At 36.5% G+C, this 18,291-nt stretch overlaps 10 non-coding genes across 10 annotated transcripts; all 10 read right to left on the bottom strand.

Moving 5' to 3' along the window:
- Positions 1-48: 48 nt before the first annotated feature.
- Positions 49-162, bottom strand: LOC148895677 (U5 spliceosomal RNA). The gene has a single exon (XR_016115661.1). It is a non-coding gene; the product is annotated as a U5 spliceosomal RNA (small nuclear RNA).
- Positions 163-903: 741 nt separating this feature from the next.
- Positions 904-1,018, bottom strand: LOC148895676 (U5 spliceosomal RNA). Its single transcript, XR_016115667.1, has one exon. It is a non-coding gene; the product is annotated as a U5 spliceosomal RNA (small nuclear RNA).
- Positions 1,019-1,775: 757 nt separating this feature from the next.
- Positions 1,776-1,889, bottom strand: LOC148895675 (U5 spliceosomal RNA). The gene has a single exon (XR_016115663.1). It is a non-coding gene; the product is annotated as a U5 spliceosomal RNA (small nuclear RNA).
- A 751-nt stretch (positions 1,890-2,640) lies between these two features.
- Positions 2,641-2,754, bottom strand: LOC148895674 (U5 spliceosomal RNA). Its single transcript, XR_016115665.1, has one exon. It is a non-coding gene; the product is annotated as a U5 spliceosomal RNA (small nuclear RNA).
- Positions 2,755-6,321: 3,567 nt separating this feature from the next.
- Positions 6,322-6,436, bottom strand: LOC148895673 (U5 spliceosomal RNA). Its single transcript, XR_016115670.1, has one exon. It is a non-coding gene; the product is annotated as a U5 spliceosomal RNA (small nuclear RNA).
- Positions 6,437-7,412: 976 nt separating this feature from the next.
- Positions 7,413-7,526, bottom strand: LOC148895672 (U5 spliceosomal RNA). The gene has a single exon (XR_016115660.1). It is a non-coding gene; the product is annotated as a U5 spliceosomal RNA (small nuclear RNA).
- A 747-nt stretch (positions 7,527-8,273) lies between these two features.
- LOC148895671 (U5 spliceosomal RNA) lies at positions 8,274-8,387 on the bottom strand. Its single transcript, XR_016115672.1, has one exon. It is a non-coding gene; the product is annotated as a U5 spliceosomal RNA (small nuclear RNA).
- A 753-nt stretch (positions 8,388-9,140) lies between these two features.
- On the bottom strand, positions 9,141-9,255 carry LOC148895670 (U5 spliceosomal RNA). Its single transcript, XR_016115666.1, has one exon. It is a non-coding gene; the product is annotated as a U5 spliceosomal RNA (small nuclear RNA).
- A 745-nt stretch (positions 9,256-10,000) lies between these two features.
- On the bottom strand, positions 10,001-10,114 carry LOC148895669 (U5 spliceosomal RNA). The gene has a single exon (XR_016115662.1). It is a non-coding gene; the product is annotated as a U5 spliceosomal RNA (small nuclear RNA).
- Positions 10,115-10,877: 763 nt separating this feature from the next.
- LOC148895668 (U5 spliceosomal RNA) lies at positions 10,878-10,991 on the bottom strand. The gene has a single exon (XR_016115664.1). It is a non-coding gene; the product is annotated as a U5 spliceosomal RNA (small nuclear RNA).
- Between the last annotated feature and the right edge of the window lie 7,300 nt (positions 10,992-18,291).

Raw genomic sequence — 18,291 nt, 5'->3', positions numbered from 1 at the left:
TATGCATCATAAAAAGAACTGCAGGTTTTTATCTTTACAAAGTAAGAAAGCTCTGCTTTCGCAGAGCATCTAAAAATTAGAATAGACTCGTATTGTTCCTCCCCACGGAAATCTTTAGTAAAAGGCGAAAGATTTGTACGATTTGAAGAGAAGCAAGAGTGGACTGCTAACCAATGTTGAAAAGGGTGATTCCTTTGCTATCCATACCACCCCACAGGGACGGTTTTACACTCAACTACAGTAATGTATCTCGCTCTCGTCATTGCACTGCAAATAATAATAATAATAATAATAATAATAATAATAATAATAATAATAATAATAATATATTTAATTTACAGGCGCTTTTCAAATCACCCAAGGACACTTTACAATTAAAAGAAATAGGAACACCAATGATATGTATTTTTATTGTACTTTGAGCACATCTATGCATAACAATCAAATACTATTGTGTTGGTGTGTAATTCACATCTTAATAAGATTTTTTTTGGTTACTGATGATTGTGGGTAAAGCAGCGAACACCCAGCCAACCCTCGACATGTTCGAGTCACGACATCTGGTAGTGACTAAACTTTATTTGGCATAAAGGATTGTGGGTAAATCAGAGAACACGTATCAGTTGATTTTTAAACGACTCCGACGTAAATTAAGATAATTCTGACTGTTCTGCATATCACCCAGCAAGTGCATAGCGGGGGCGTGTTCACGTTGACAATATATTACTGCATTTTCCTTGTTCAAGTCAGATCCACTCGTTAGCAGTTGGAACAAAGTAGTACAGTCAGTAGTGTGTTCTCCTTCCTCAACTGCAACAATATAAATGGATTATGGAACACTAATCTGTTATTGTGGAGAAGAAACAATCTAAAAAGCTGTTTATTCATTTTGACATATAAAGAAGTTCCGCTTTCACAGAGCATAAAAAAATTTTGAATAGACTCTTGCTGTTCCTCCCCACGGAAATCTTTAGTAAAAGGCGAAAGATTTGTACGATTTGAAGAGAAGCAAGAGTGGACTGCTAACCAATGTTGAAAAGGGTGATTCCTTTGCTATCCATACCACCCCACAGGGACGGTTTTACACTCAACTACAGTAATGTATCTCGCTCTCGTCCTCGTCATTGCACTGCAAATAATAATAATAATAATAATAATAATAATAATAATAATAATAATAATAATAATAATAATAATACATTTAATTTACAGGCGCTTTTCAAATCACCAAAGGACACTTTACAATTAAAAGAAATAGGAACACCAGTGATATGTATTTTTATTGTACTTTGAGCACATCTATGCATAACAATCAAATACTATTGTTTTGGTGTGTAGTTCACATCTTAATAAGATTTTTTTTTGGTTACTGATGATTGTGGGTAAAGCAGCGAACACCCAGCCAACCCTCGACATGTTTGAGTCACGACATCTGGTAGTGACTAAACTTTATTTGGCATAAAGGATTGTGGGTAAATCAGAGAACACGTATCAGTTGATTTTTAAACGACTCCGACGTAAATTAAGATAATTCTGATTGTTCTGCATATCACCCAGCAAGTGCATAGCGGGGGCGTGTTCACGTTGACAATATATGACTGCATTTTCCTTGTTCAAGTCAGATCCACTCGTTAGCAGTTGGAACAAAGTAGTACAGTCAGTAGTGTGTTCTCCTTCCTCAACTGCAACAATATAAATGGATTATGGAACGCTAATCTGTTATTGTGGAGAAGAAACAATCTAAAAAGCTGTTTATTCATTTTGACATATAAGGAAGCTCCGCTTTCGCAGAGCATCAAAAAATTTGAATAGACTCTTGTTGTTCCTCCCCACGGAAATCTTTAGTAAAAGGCGAAAGATTTGTACGATTTGAAGAGAAGCAAGAGTGGACTGCTAACCAATGTTGAAAAGGGTGATTCCTTTGCTATCCATACCACCCCACAGGGACGGTTTTACACTCAACTACAGTAATGTATCTCGCTCTCGTCATTGCACTGCAAATAATAATAATAATAATAATAATAATAATAATAATAATAATAATAATAATAATAATAATAATAATACATTTAATTTACAGGCGCTTTTCAAATCACCAAAGGACCCTTTACAATTAAAAGAAATAGGAACACCAGGGATATGTATTTTTATTGTACTTTGAGCACATCTATGCATAACAATCAAATACTATTGTGTTGGTGTGTAGTTCACATTTTAAGATTTTTTTTTGGTTACTGATGATTGTGGGTAAAGCAGCGAACAACCAGCCAACCCTCGACATGTTCGAGTCACGACATCTGGTAGTGACTAAACTTTATTTGGCATAAAGGATTGTGGGTAAATCAGAGAACACGTATCAGTTGATTATTAAACGACTCCGACGTAAATTAAGATAATTCTGACTGTTCTGCATATCACCCAGCAAGTGCATAGCGGGGGCGTGTTCACGTTGACAATATATTACTGCATTTTCCTTGTTCAAGTCAGATCCACTCGTTAGCAGTTGGAACAAAGTAGTACAGTCAGTAGTGTGTTCTCCTTCCTCAACTGCAACAATATAAATGGATTATGGAACGCTAATCTGCTATTGTGGAGAACCAACAACCTGAAAAGCTGTTTATTCATTTTGACATATAAGGAAGCTCCGCTTTCGCAGAGCATCAAAAAATTTGAATAGACTCTTGTTGTTCCTCCGCACGGAAATCTTTAGTAAAAGGCGAAAGATTTATACGATCTGAGCAGAAACAAGAGTGAACTGCTGTTCGGCTCTTTCGGCGAGCAACCCCATTGTCAGCCACACTATTTTACATGACGGTCTTTCACTTTGACGTGTCACATTCAGCTTTATCTATACTGTCCTGTTTACTGTATACTTCCTATTCAACACACCAAGTTAGTATGAACAAACAGTAACGTATTGAGGTGTCGTTTATAGCTTATTCGGAACCTTTATTTGGCACAAAGGATTGTGGGTAAATCAGAGACAACGTGAAACTGTATTTGGCACAAAGCATTGTAGGTAAAGCATAGAAAACAGAGAAATCAGTCAGTTGATTCTTAAACGACGTAAATTAAGACATTTCGTACACTAAAACAGTTATTTTCAACCACAGTGCCGCTGTACACTAGTGTGCCATGAGAGATCGTCCGGTGTGTCATGAGAAACTATTCAATTCCCGATTCACCATTGTGTTATTTATTTATTTATATATTTATTATGTGTTTTCCTTCTAATTTCGCCCTCAACACGAAGTTTTCAGACCAAACAAAGTACCCAAAATGCATTGTGTGTCGCTTTCTCGGTCAGGGGCGTTCCTGACTTCACGTCACGTCAGGAATTGTCACCAACTCAAAAACAAGACTTCCGGAATATTCAGCATGAGTCTTAAAACGTAAAATATAGCTGTATATGGTGGAATCTTCGTAAAATACGCACAGTCGAAGTCATTTGAAGTGATTTTACAAATTATGGACACAACTTGTCCGGAGGCGTCAGTTGTCGTTTGAGTGTATATATGTCAGTGACGTGCAGTCAGTGGAGGCAGTGGAGGCAGTGGAGGCAGTGCCTCACCTGTCATCATGGAAAGCTGTCATGGAAATATCAAATGAAAAAATAAATTAAACAGTTATATGTATTTATTGATTTGTACTTTAAAGTTCTTGTCCATTTAACTTCACCGTTTTAGGATTTTTTTCTAAATCGCTGAATTTTCACATTTACCGTTCAAATACTAAGTAGAGACGAGCAGTGAGGCAGCAGCCGGCTGAGCCTCACCATGGATTCGATGAGAAGGTTTCTTCATCCGTCATCTGTGCAAAAGTGAAGGTTTCGGACGTTTCGCCTCCTATCAAAGAGGCTTCGTCAGCGAACTAAAGTCTGACTGGTCGTATCGGCCCCATTTATATATCCCTAATGTCCAGACCTGGTGGCGCCGGACACAGCTATGATAGGTCCCTAATCTCAGGTTGGGGGGGGGGGGGGGGCGCAATGATTATGCGAACTGCTGGCTTGCTCTGCAGTGAGACCGCATTGCTGTCCTTCTGCATATCGCTATTAAAGCGTTCAAACACGTTTAGTATATGAACTAAATTTCTACAGTTTAGCTGGTGTATATAATGTAGAGTCATTGTACATTATAAACACTGTAGTCCAGTGTTTATTTTGTTTTATTTTTATCAAAACACTGTGCGTAGGTGAGGCACACAGTTCTCCCGCCTCATGACAGGCAGGGGGCGCTTGTGATTCCAGAGATACTTCTTACTCCACGTCTGCAGAATAATAGAATTAGAGACAGAAAGCTACAGTGAACAGTTAGCAAGTAAAGTGCAACCCTGCAGTCATTGTTTCGTGTTGCTTGGCCTCACTTTCAGAATGGAGGATTACATATCTAAATTGAAAGAATTTTCTATACTGGACTTTCAATCGAAGCAGGAGGTAATAATTAAAGGAAGACCAACACCGGAGCTAAAACGTTTGCTTCAGACAACGGGACACAATACTCGCTCTTTTCAGACAGAGAAAAGGCTGGCTGTGTGGATGTCCAGCAAGAAACCGCCTTTTCTGCTTTTCCTGCCTTCTGTTCTCAACTTGTGACAATGTCTGGACTCAAATGGGATATCGCGACCTGAAAATTTTACAACGGAGCCTCATCAAAAATGAGCGAAGACTCATCAGCATCCACAATGCTAAGGTAAAGGAGAAGCGGGAGATTTTAAAAGATCAAAGTCAAAGTCAAAAGTCAAAGTCAGCTTTATTGTCAAATATGCTAATATGCATGACATACAGCACAGATGAAATCTCATCAATGCCACCTGCTTCCTTGCCAAACAACAGCTGGCATTTCGTGAAAATGATGAAAGTAAGGGCTCTGCTCATCGTGGCAACTATTACATGCTTTCGCTCAGAAAGATAACAGGCTAGCGAGTCGTTTTGGGACATCCACTTTATTTTCTAGCCTGTGAAACAGAATACCGAACGATTTAATTGAAGCAGTTAGTGATGTCATTAGAAATGACATTAAAAAGGAGATCGGTGCAGCCCCATTTGTTGCTGGAGAAGTAGACGAGATTGTCATTCTCAGCACTGAAAACATAAAGTCGGAACAGGACTGATCAAGAACGACTTTCTTCACTGGCAGTGATCTCCGTTGAGACAGAGATACTTTTAAAACTGAAGAAAGATAAGGAAGGCTTCTACAAAGAAGTTATCGATGCCTTTCTTCAGAAGGAGCGGCGCATGGACTAAAGGTAACACGATAAAAACGTTTTTTGAAATTATTTTTTTTCTAATCGTTTGTATATATAAAAAATGCTGACATGAAATTTTAAACAAAATATGTTAACTGTTGCCAATCAAATGGTGAATAAACTACTCTGTAGAGTTCATATGTTTGTAAATCTGACTATGATGACGTCAGTGCCTCACCAGCCATTAACCTCACCGCAAGTCACTGATATATGTATATATATGTTCAAGTTGATGCGTCATAGATTCTTGCAAATATTTACACCGTTCAAACAAAAATAGTTATTTTCTACTTTGTGATTGATGTTTGTATGATTTTGTCAATGTTAATACAATTTGTTCCAAATCATTCTTAACAGTTTTTTTTAAACAAGACGCTACCTGCTGCTGAAATTGAAGAGTGACAATTATGTTGTCTCATCTAAAGGGAGGTGAAAATTCAATCGGGGTGGTGTACTGGTATGCAGGTTTACTATTCAGCATCCACATTAGTTAAGTGTTTGTGGGTAAAGTCAGCAAGCAAGAAAGTATATTTATTGACACCAAGAATGCTTTGACAAATGAACATTTTATATTGTAGATCAAATATATTTTCCTTATAGAGAAACAGCAAATACAAAAAAAAACATTCTGATGGCTAGATATTATTAGTCCTCAAACATGTTCCAATTGTCCATTCACGAAGTGAAGTGATTAAAGAAATTATGTACAAGGGGTTGGAAGAAATGACAATGTTCGTATGCAGCATTCAATAAATGTTACTTCTAACATCAGTTGAGGAGCCATAAAATGGTTCGACCCAAACACCAAGCAAAACATATATGGTTATTTCTTTGAGTAATTCATGTTTACATTTGAATATAAAACAATACAAATAAATACAATTCCAGTTTGATTGGTATTTGGAAAGAAAAATTATTTCACCAAAGGTTAATGTCTATAAGTGTATGTACCCCAGTCAAGGATGACACCTCATACCGATGTCCAAAACATTTATTGTGGAACACCGTCAAATGTAAAATACATTTAAAACAACACGAGTGGTCTATAAGAATTTGTTTTTGACATGGTAGAAAAGCTCCACAGCAGCAGAGCACCAAAAAAATTCACGTAGACTCTTCTTGTTCCTCCCCACGGAAATCTTTAGTAAAAGGCGAAAGATTTGTACGATTTGAGCAGAAACAAGAGTGAACTGCTGTACCAGGGTCTAAAAGGGTGATACATTTGCAATCCATACCACCCCACAGGGACGGTTTTACACTGAAATATGTTGCCTTTGACATCACACTGCAAATTATAACCTGCAATATGTTTATTTTCTGTATGTTGATAACATTGATGCCAAACAAACAAGTACTGGTACAATTATGTTGGTGTGTAGTTCACATCTTAAATGGATGTGAACTACGTATCGGCCCTATAAATAGGGCCGATACGACCAGTCAGACTTTAGTTCGCTGACGAAGCCTCTTGGATAGGAGGCGAAACGTCCGAAACCTTCACATTTGTACAGATGACGGCTGAAGAAACCTTCTCGTCGATGGACCACTCCTGTATGACTGAGAGCTTACACAGACGCACATCTTAAATGGAAAACATTTTTTGGGATACGGATGAATGTGGTAAAGCAGCCAACACCCAGCCAACCCTCAACACGGCCGACTAACTACATCTGGTCTTGACTAGGTGTAACTGCAGCTGATATATTTGTTGAAATTCAAGTTTCATTTTACTAAGAAGACAGCAAGGATCGACATGCTTTATCGCTGTATTGTTTAGCAAGGAAAAGACAAAAGAACAAAGACCAAACACTTCTCCCCTCCAGGGACCTATCATAGCAGAGTCCGGCACCGCCATGTCTGGACAGTAGGGATATATATAGGGCCGAAACTACCAGTAAGACCTTAATTTGCTGACAAAGTTTCTTGGATAAGAAGCGAAACATCCGACACCTTCAAAGAAGTACAGATGACGGCTGAAGAAACCTTTTCATTGATGTCAAAACAATCACGTCAATTGTCAAATATGACATCTGTGTAAGCTCTCAGTCATACAGGAGTGGCACATCGATGAAATCAAATATGGCTCACATGAACTTCAATCATGAACTCCATATGTATATGCATCATAAAAAGAACTGCAGATTTTTATCTTTACAAAGTAAGAAAGCTCTGCTTTCGCAGAGCATCTAAAAATTAGAATAGACTCGTATTGTTCCTCCCCACGGAAATCTTTAGTAAAAGGCGAAAGATTTGTACGATTTGAAGAGAAGCAAGAGTGGACTGCTAACCAATGTTGAAAAGGGTGATTCCTTTGCTATCCATACCTCCCCACAGGGACGGTTTTACACTCAACTACAGTAATGTATCTCGCTCTCGTCATTGCACTGCAAATAATAATAATAATAATAATAATAATAATAATAATAATAATAATAATAATAATAATAATATATTTAATTTACAGGCGCTTTTCAAATCACCCAAGGACACTTTACAATTAAAAGAAATAGGAACACCAATGATATGTATTTTTATTGTACTTTGAGCACATCTATGCATAACAATCAAATACTATTGTGTTGGTGTGTAATTCACATCTTAATAAGATTTTTTTTGGTTACTGATGATTGTGGGTAAAGCAGCGAACACCCAGCCAACCCTCGACATGTTCGAGTCACGACATCTGGTAGTGACTAAACTTTATTTGGCATAAAGGATTGTGGGTAAATCAGAGAACACGTATCAGTTGATTTTTAAACGACTCCGACGTAAATTAAGATAATTCTGACTGTTCTGCATATCACCCAGCAAGTGCATAGCGGGGGCGTGTTCACGTTGACAATATATTACTGCATTTTCCTTGTTCAAGTCAGATCCACTCGTTAGCAGTTGGAACAAAGTAGTACAGTCAGTAGTGTGTTCTCCTTCCTCAACTGCAACAATATAAATGGATTATGGAACACTAATCTGTTATTGCGGAGAAGAAACAATCTAAAAAGCTGTTTATTCATTTTGACATATAAAGAAGTTCCGCTTTCGCAGAGCATAAAAAAATTTGAATAGACTCTTGCTGTTCCTCCCCACGGAAATCTTTAGTAAAAGGCGAAAGATTTGTACGATTTGAAGAGAAGCAAGAGTGGACTGCTAACCAACGTTGAAAAGGGTGATTCCTTTGCTATCCATACCACCCCACAGAGACGGTTTTACACTCAACTACAGTAATGTATCTCGCTCTCGTCATTGCACTGCAAATAATAATAATAATAATAATAATAATAATAATAATAATAATAATAATAATAATAATAATAATAATACATTTAATTTACAGGCGCTTTTCAAATCACCAAAGGACACTTTACAATTAAAAGAAATAGGAACACCAATGATATGTATTTTTATTGTACTTTGAGCACATCTATGCATAACAATCAAATACTATTGTGTTGGTGTGTAATTCACATCTTAATAAGATTTTTTTTGGTTACTGATGATTGTGGGTAAAGCAGCGAACACCCAGCCAACCCTCGACATGTTCGAGTCACGACATCTGGTAGTGACTAAACTTTATTTGGCATAAAGGATTGTGGGTAAATCAGAGAACACGTATCAGTTGATTTTTAAACGACTCCGACGTAAATTAAGATAATTCTGACTGTTCTGCATATCACCCAGCAAGTGCATAGCGGGGGCGTGTTCACGTTGACAATATATTACTGCATTTTCCTTGTTCAAGTCAGATCCACTCGTTAGCAGTTGGAACAAAGTAGTACAGTCAGTAGTGTGTTCTCCTTCCTCAACTGCAACAATATAAATGGATTATGGAACACTAATCTGTTATTGTGGAGAAGAAACAATCTAAAAAGCTGTTTATTCATTTTGACATATAAAGAAGTTCCGCTTTCACAGAGCATAAAAAAATTTTGAATAGACTCTTGCTGTTCCTCCCCACGGAAATCTTTAGTAAAAGGCGAAAGATTTGTACGATTTGAAGAGAAGCAAGAGTGGACTGCTAACCAATGTTGAAAAGGGTGATTCCTTTGCTATCCATACCACCCCACAGGGACGGTTTTACACTCAACTACAGTAATGTATCTCGCTCTCGTCCTCGTCATTGCACTGCAAATAATAATAATAATAATAATAATAATAATAATAATAATAATAATAATAATACATTTAATTTACAGGCGCTTTTCAAATCACCAAAGGACACTTTACAATTAAAAGAAATAGGAACACCAGTGATATGTATTTTTATTGTACTTTGAGCACATCTATGCATAACAATCAAATACTATTGTTTTGGTGTGTAGTTCACATCTTAATAAGATTTTTTTTTGGTTACTGATGATTGTGGGTAAAGCAGCGAACACCCAGCCAACCCTCGACATGTTTGAGTCACGACATCTGGTAGTGACTAAACTTTATTTGGCATAAAGGATTGTGGGTAAATCAGAGAACACGTATCAGTTGATTTTTAAACGACTCCGACGTAAATTAAGATAATTCTGATTGTTCTGCATATCACCCAGCAAGTGCATAGCGGGGGCGTGTTCACGTTGACAATATATGACTGCATTTTCCTTGTTCAAGTCAGATCCACTCGTTAGCAGTTGGAACAAAGTAGTACAGTCAGTAGTGTGTTCTCCTTCCTCAACTGCAACAATATAAATGGATTATGGAACGCTAATCTGTTATTGTGGAGAAGAAACAATCTAAAAAGCTGTTTATTCATTTTGACATATAAGGAAGCTCCGCTTTCGCAGAGCATCAAAAAATTTGAATAGACTCTTGTTGTTCCTCCCCACGGAAATCTTTAGTAAAAGGCGAAAGATTTGTACGATTTGAAGAGAAGCAAGAGTGGACTGCTAACCAATGTTGAAAAGGGTGATTCCTTTGCTATCCATACCACCCCACAGGGACGGTTTTACACTCAACTACAGTAATGTATCTCGCTCTCGTCATTGCACTGCAAATAATAATAATAATAATAATAATAATAATAATAATAATAATAATAATAATAATAATAATAATAATAATAATAATAATACATTTAATTTACAGGCGCTTTTCAAATCACCAAAGGACCCTTTACAATTAAAAGAAATAGGAACACCAGGGATATGTATTTTTATTGTACTTTGAGCACATCTATGCATAACAATCAAATACTATTGTGTTGGTGTGTAGTTCACATTTTAAGATTTTTTTTTGGTTACTGATGATTGTGGGTAAAGCAGCGAACAACCAGCCAACCCTCGACATGTTCGAGTCACGACATCTGGTAGTGACTAAACTTTATTTGGCATAAAGGATTGTGGGTAAATCAGAGAACACGTATCAGTTGATTATTAAACGACTCCGACGTAAATTAAGATAATTCTGACTGTTCTGCATATCACCCAGCAAGTGCATAGCGGGGGCGTGTTCACGTTGACAATATATTACTGCATTTTCCTTGTTCAAGTCAGATCCACTCGTTAGCAGTTGGAACAAAGTAGTACAGTCAGTAGTGTGTTCTCCTTCCTCAACTGCAACAATATAAATGGATTATGGAACGCTAATCTGCTATTGTGGAGAACCAACAACCTGAAAAGCTGTTTATTCATTTTGACATATAAGGAAGCTCCGCTTTCGCAGAGCATCAAAAAATTTGAATAGACTCTTGTTGTTCCTCCGCACGGAAATCTTTAGTAAAAGGCGAAAGATTTATACGATCTGAGCAGAAACAAGAGTGAACTGCTGTTCGGCTCTTTCGGCGAGCAACCCCATTGTCAGCCACACTATTTTACATGACGGTCTTTCACTTTGACGTGTCACATTCAGCTTTATCTATACTGTCCTGTTTACTGTATACTTCCTATTCAACACACCAAGTTAGTATGAACAAACAGTAACGTATTGAGGTGTCGTTTATAGCTTATTCGGAACCTTTATTTGGCACAAAGGATTGTGGGTAAATCAGAGACAACGTGAAACTGTATTTGGCACAAAGCATTGTAGGTAAAGCATAGAAAACAGAGAAATCAGTCAGTTGATTCTTAAACGACGTAAATTAAGACATTTCGTACACTAAAACAGTTATTTTCAACCACAGTGCCGCTGTACACTAGTGTGCCATGAGAGATCGTCCGGTGTGTCATGAGAAACTATTCAATTCCCGATTCACCATTGTGTTATTTATTTATTTATATATTTATTATGTGTTTTCCTTCTAATTTCGCCCTCAACACGAAGTTTTCAGACCAAACAAAGTACCCAAAATGCATTGTGTGTCGCTTTCTCGGTCAGGGGCGTTCCTGACTTCACGTCACGTCAGGAATTGTCACCAACTCAAAAACAAGACTTCCGGAATATTCAGCATGAGTCTTAAAACGTAAAATATAGCTGTATATGGTGGAATCTTCGTAAAATACGCACAGTCGAAGTCATTTGAAGTGATTTTACAAATTATGGACACAACTTGTCCGGAGGCGTCAGTTGTCGTTTGAGTGTATATATGTCAGTGACGTGCAGTCAGTGGAGGCAGTGGAGGCAGTGGAGGCAGTGCCTCACCTGTCATCATGGAAAGCTGTCATGGAAATATCAAATGAAAAAATAAATTAAACAGTTATATGTATTTATTGATTTGTACTTTAAAGTTCTTGTCCATTTAACTTCACCGTTTTAGGATTTTTTTCTAAATCGCTGAATTTTCACATTTACCGTTCAAATACTAAGTAGAGACGAGCAGTGAGGCAGCAGCCGGCTGAGCCTCACCATGGATTCGATGAGAAGGTTTCTTCAGCCGTCATCTGTGCAAAAGTGAAGGTTTCGGACGTTTCGCCTCCTATCAAAGAGGCTTCGTCAGCGAACTAAAGTCTGACTGGTCGTATCGGCCCCATTTATATATCCCTAATGTCCAGACCTGGTGGCGCCGGACACAGCTATGATAGGTCCCTAATCTCAGGTTGGGGGGGGGCGCAATGATTATGCGAACTGCTGGCTTGCTCTGCAGTGAGACCGCATTGCTGTCCTTCTGCATATCGCTATTAAAGCGTTCAAACACGTTTAGTATATGAACTAAATTTCTACAGTTTAGCTGGTGTATATAATGTAGAGTCATTGTACATTATAAACACTGTAGTCCAGTGTTTATTTTGTTTTATTTTTATCAAAACACTGTGCGTAGGTGAGGCACACAGTTCTCCCGCCTCATGACAGGCAGGGGGCGCTTGTGATTCCAGAGATACTTCTTACTCCACGTCTGCAGAATAATAGAATTAGAGACAGAAAGCTACAGTGAACAGTTAGCAAGTAAAGTGCAACCCTGCAGTCATTGTTTCGTGTTGCTTGGCCTCACTTTCAGAATGGAGGATTACATATCTAAATTGAAAGAATTTTCTATACTGGACTTTCAATCGAAGCAGGAGGTAATAATTAAAGGAAGACCAACACCGGAGCTAAAACGTTTGCTTCAGACAACGGGACACAATACTCGCTCTTTTCAGACAGAGAAAAGGCTGGCTGTGTGGATGTCCAGCAAGAAACCGCCTTTTCTGCTTTTCCTGCCTTCTGTTCTCAACTTGTGACAATGTCTGGACTCAAATGGGATATCGCGACCTGAAAATTTTACAACGGAGCCTCATCAAAAATGAGCGAAGACTCATCAGCATCCACAATGCTAAGGTAAAGGAGAAGCGGGAGATTTTAAAAGATCAAAGTCAAAGTCAAAAGTCAAAGTCAGCTTTATTGTCAAATATGCTAATATGCATGACATACAGCACAGATGAAATCTCATCAATGCCACCTGCTTCCTTGCCAAACAACAGCTGGCATTTCGTGAAAATGATGAAAGTAAGGGCTCTGCTCATCGTGGCAACTATTACATGCTTTCGCTCAGAAAGATAACAGGCTAGCGAGTCGTTTTGGGACATCCACTTTATTTTCTAGCCTGTGAAACAGAATACCGAACGATTTAATTGAAGCAGTTAGTGATGTCATTAGAAATGACATTAAAAAGGAGATCGGTGCAGCCCCATTTGTTGCTGGAGAAGTAGACGAGATTGTCATTCTCAGCACTGAAAACATAAAGTCGGAACAGGACTGATCAAGAACGACTTTCTTCACTGGCAGTGATCTCCGTTGAGACAGAGATACTTTTAAAACTGAAGAAAGATAAGGAAGGCTTCTACAAAGAAGTTATCGATGCCTTTCTTCAGAAGGAGCGGCGCATGGACTAAAGGTAACACGATAAAAACGTTTTTTGAAATTATTTTTTTTCTAATCGTTTGTATATATAAAAAATGCTGACATGAAATTTTAAACAAAATATGTTAACTGTTGCCAATCAAATGGTGAATAAACTACTCTGTAGAGTTCATATGTTTGTAAATCTGACTATGATGACGTCAGTGCCTCACCAGCCATTAACCTCACCGCAAGTCACTGATATATGTATATATATGTTCAAGTTGATGCGTCATAGATTCTTGCAAATATTTACACCGTTCAAACAAAAATAGTTATTTTCTACTTTGTGATTGATGTTTGTATGATTTTGTCAATGTTAATACAATTTGTTCCAAATCATTCTTAACAGTTTTTTTTAAACAAGACGCTACCTGCTGCTGAAATTGAAGAGTGACAATTATGTTGTCTCATCTAAAGGGAGGTGAAAATTCAATCGGGGTGGTGTACTGGTATGCAGGTTTACTATTCAGCATCCACATTAGTTAAGTGTTTGTGGGTAAAGTCAGCAAGCAAGAAAGTATATTTATTGACACCAAGAATGCTTTGACAAATGAACATTTTATATTGTAGATCAAATATATTTTCCTTATAGAGAAACAGCAAATACAAAAAAAAACATTCTGATGGCTAGATATTATTAGTCCTCAATACATGTGACACATGCATAATGGCATACATAATATGTTTAGTTGGCATGTCAAACTTACAATGGAATAGGCACAACGATCGAACTATCGCTATAGGCGAAGACCTTTAGCTAGAGGACTCGTACGATAGCTTGACTAGAGCTAAAGTCAGAAACCTATTGATACTGATGAAGGCTAACGAACAGCACTTCTACGAGACACTGTATGAACATGAAGCTTACAGATGCAGCATTTAAATGACAACAACTTCAGGATACTACTAACTGTGAATAGAGCACTAATGTCACTAATGTTATACAACAGATACTTGTACTTACAGGAAGACAGCAGACAGTATCATATTGTTACTCTAAGGATTACATACAAGAGACCAGCAAGCCGATCGGACATAGTATATCGCTGATGTGACACAGGTAAATAAGAGCAACAGACAAACTTTCCACCTCACAGAGCACATGTCGACATCAAGAGAAGTACTAATACGGCGAAACCCGTACTTATTTGTCAACATCCTAATTGTCTTGACATAAGTCTAGTATCGAGCTAAGACATTTATCGATGAACTAATAGTAATGCCTAAATAGCTCATTGTCAATATCAACTGCAGGTTATCTCAAAGTAAAATGCTCACATGACTTAAATACAAGTATGCTAATGATGACTGCATATAGTAGCATGAATTTATCTTGAAGCTAAGTGAACTGCTATGTCAAAGGAAGATTTTAGTTAAAGAGAAAGCTGTTTTCAACATGTACAGGAATATCGTTGTATTCCCCAACCAAAGATTTCATTAAACAGAAATGAATTAACCGATTGCAATGCAGAGTGATTTACAAATCATAAAGGAATCTTTATAATAAAATAAATTACATGGATAGTATTCCTAATGCACTTCAAATAATCAAACAAAATACTATTAATTAATAATTAATACACATATATTTAATTAACTTATTGTGAATAATGCAACATTCTAATACAGCTAATTGGTCACATGATGTATTAGACTAACACATTTGTAACATAAGATTGGTATGTACTGTATATGGCACATCTTAATAAAATTTTTGTTGATTAAATCCTTTCGGTACATAAAGAATTTGTTCTAGACCGTAATCGTGATTAAACCTGCCATCGCATTCAGTATCATTTGAGTATACGAGACATTTGATAACGTGGTCATCGTTCAGAAATATCAGTGCTGTTATCACCATTTAGTGGAATAAGTTAGACATATCTATGCGTTCTCATCTAGACGTATATTACAGTTACAATACATATATGATTCCTTGTCAAGCAAAAATATTTAAAACTGTTATAAGAAATATAAAAGTAAGTTTTAATATAAGAAACAAATAATCTTCAATTAAGGCTGTTCTCCAGGAAATATAAAACCAAAGTTTTCATTTAATAAGTAATGATCTGCTTCTCGTCATAAATAATTAATATGCTATCCATACACAATATATTATAATAATAATTATTGTTAGATACATGTATTACGCAATAAATAAAATGACATTTATAAATAAAAAATGAACACATAATAATGTACTTTATTTACTGGCACTTTGATCAAATCACAAAACTATTTAAATTAATGAATGAACACATAATAATTTTTATTTTTTAGATCTTGATAAACACAAACATGTTAGCTTAGTTCAGTTTGACACGAATTGTATCTATACTGTATTTGGTAAAGAGTGCAATCCAACCCGACATTGTTTGTAGTGACATCGTAGTAAAATTTTTTGATAATGATTGTGGATAAACAGAGAACACTATCGCGATGTTTTGAATACGACTCGATAATTAAATTTTGATTGTTGCATATAAGCAAGTGCATACGGCAGTGTCACTTAAATGATTTGACTGCATGTTTCCTTTAAGATCAGATACTGTTAGCATTGATATCAGAGAAGTGCTCGCAGTGACAATATTTTCATAACTTGATTCATGGAATGTAACCAAATTGTACATTAGACAAGAGTACGCGTATCTTTAGCAAAACGAAATTAATCGATAGGTCCAAATCTTAGTAAGAATTTGTACATGATATTAGTATAAACTAAAATATTAAATAAAAATATTAAATAACTATTCGTTTATCAACACAAAGACTTAATACATAATTAAAAATAAATAATAATATGTAGTACTTAAATTAATAAAATACAAATACATTAATAAATATAACATAAGTTAGTATTACCAATTACAATTGAATAATTGGTATTATTATATTTGAACATCACTATGATGAACAATGAAATACACTTGATTTTTAATTGGTACTATATTTGGCAAAGGTTGTAAATCACAACACTTATTGATAGTAACACTCGAGTAATATTATGTAGTACAGACTTTTGCAATACACAGTGCATATCGGAGTCATGTTAGTTGACTATATTTATCATTTATCCGTACTGTAATTCAGTCATCTAAGACAGTGGACAACAGAGTACAGCGTGTTGTCACGTTCTCACTGTAAATATAAATGATTTGTATGTTGAAGAACTCGTATAGTGGAACAAGAATAAGTGTTCCTTTATGAACAATATAATGGATTCCTTGCAAGGCAATCATAATTGGAATCAACTAACTGTTTTCTTCAGTGAAATCTTTACAGGACAAAGCATGTTCAACTCAGAAATATTGATTAGGAAGCAATGCTGTATCTGTCTGATTACGTCTCAAATCTGAAACATTTACCAACAATTTAATAACGGTTTACATGAGCAACAATTATCATGCTCTTTCTCAGCCTTTACAACTTTTACAATGCAAGTTTTACACTTACGTATGAGGTTTACTACTTCCATGTTTATGGTATACTTTATTCAACACACCAAGTTGTAAACAAATAACGTATAAGGTGTTTAACTAAGCGAATTATTCAGCCTGATTCTGAAACGAGCAAATGAGAAGTATTGTAGGTAAAATTAGAATCAATAGAAACGTAATATTGATCAAAGATGTGTAAGATAACTGAAATACAGTTCACGTGTGTTTATATAAATTAGATTCATTTCCTGTATAACTAAACATAGATTTTCACCAATGCGTTATACATAGTTTGCCATGAATCGTCCAATGGTTGTGTCTGCTTAGCATTCAATTCCCAATTCATTGTTCGTTATAGTTATTGTCTAACTATAAGTCTTCATCGGAATTCCACAAATCAGTCGAATTATCAGTACAACTAAATTGTCAATGTTGTCGACGTCAGTCGAGATTTGAGTGATCAATGGACAGTTTGCGAGTCAGTCAGGATTTCCGAGTCATATAAAGCTGATATAGCATGAGTGCATAAACACTGAAATAAGCTGTCATGTATCATGTAAAATATGAACAGTCATATACATGTTGTAAGTTAGTTTTAGTCGATTTACATTAGTTCAAATTATGGACGTCAGTTTCGGCTATTTACTTCATATGATCAAGTAGAGACGGCATAGCGCAGCGGTGAGCTAACAGTTCGTGAGCAAGTCCTCTATCCGTATCTGTCAATGAAAGTCAGATGGCTCAAAGATCGTCAGCAACTAATATGATGTTCGATTGGCCTTTATATTCCATGTCCTTACTCGGACCGAATGAAGGTCACTATTTATGGGAGTGCTGGCAGATTGCCTGATTGTGAACCGCATTGCTCTTGCAGACGACTAGTTTGAGCACACGTGTAACATTTGTACAGTTTATGTTTATGGAGTCATTTACATGTATCATGTATCAGTTTTTTTTTATTTATCATCCTATGCAGAGGACACAGTTCCGCTACGAGACAGGAGGGCGCTGTGTCCGTAGATCTTCTTACTCCACGTCTTCAATACTATAAATTAGGACAGAAAGCTACAGTGAACAGAGCAAGTAAAGTGCAACCCTGCAGTCTTGTTTCGTGTTGCTTGGCCTCACTTTCAGATGGAGGAATACATATCTAAATGTGAAAGAATTTCTATCTGATTTCAAGAGGAGGTACTAATTAAACCCGGCAACGTACTAAACGTTCAAAATCCCTTTAGACAGAAAATCTCGTGCTGATGTCAGAAGAAACGCTTTGCTTCCGATCTTTTCAACTTTACATGATCCTGTGCTCAAATTATTCTGCTAAATTTTATCGAGACACTAAAGTGGCAAGACTCATCCACCAAATGAG

This window comes from Hippocampus bargibanti, linkage group LG07 (genome assembly GCF_051943395.1).
Source record: "Hippocampus bargibanti isolate YZ-2025 linkage group LG07, ASM5194339v1, whole genome shotgun sequence".
NCBI lineage: Eukaryota > Metazoa > Chordata > Actinopteri > Syngnathiformes > Syngnathidae > Hippocampus > Hippocampus bargibanti.
Note: the sequence above shows the minus strand (reverse complement) of the source record. Positions and strands in the feature narration are given on the sequence as shown.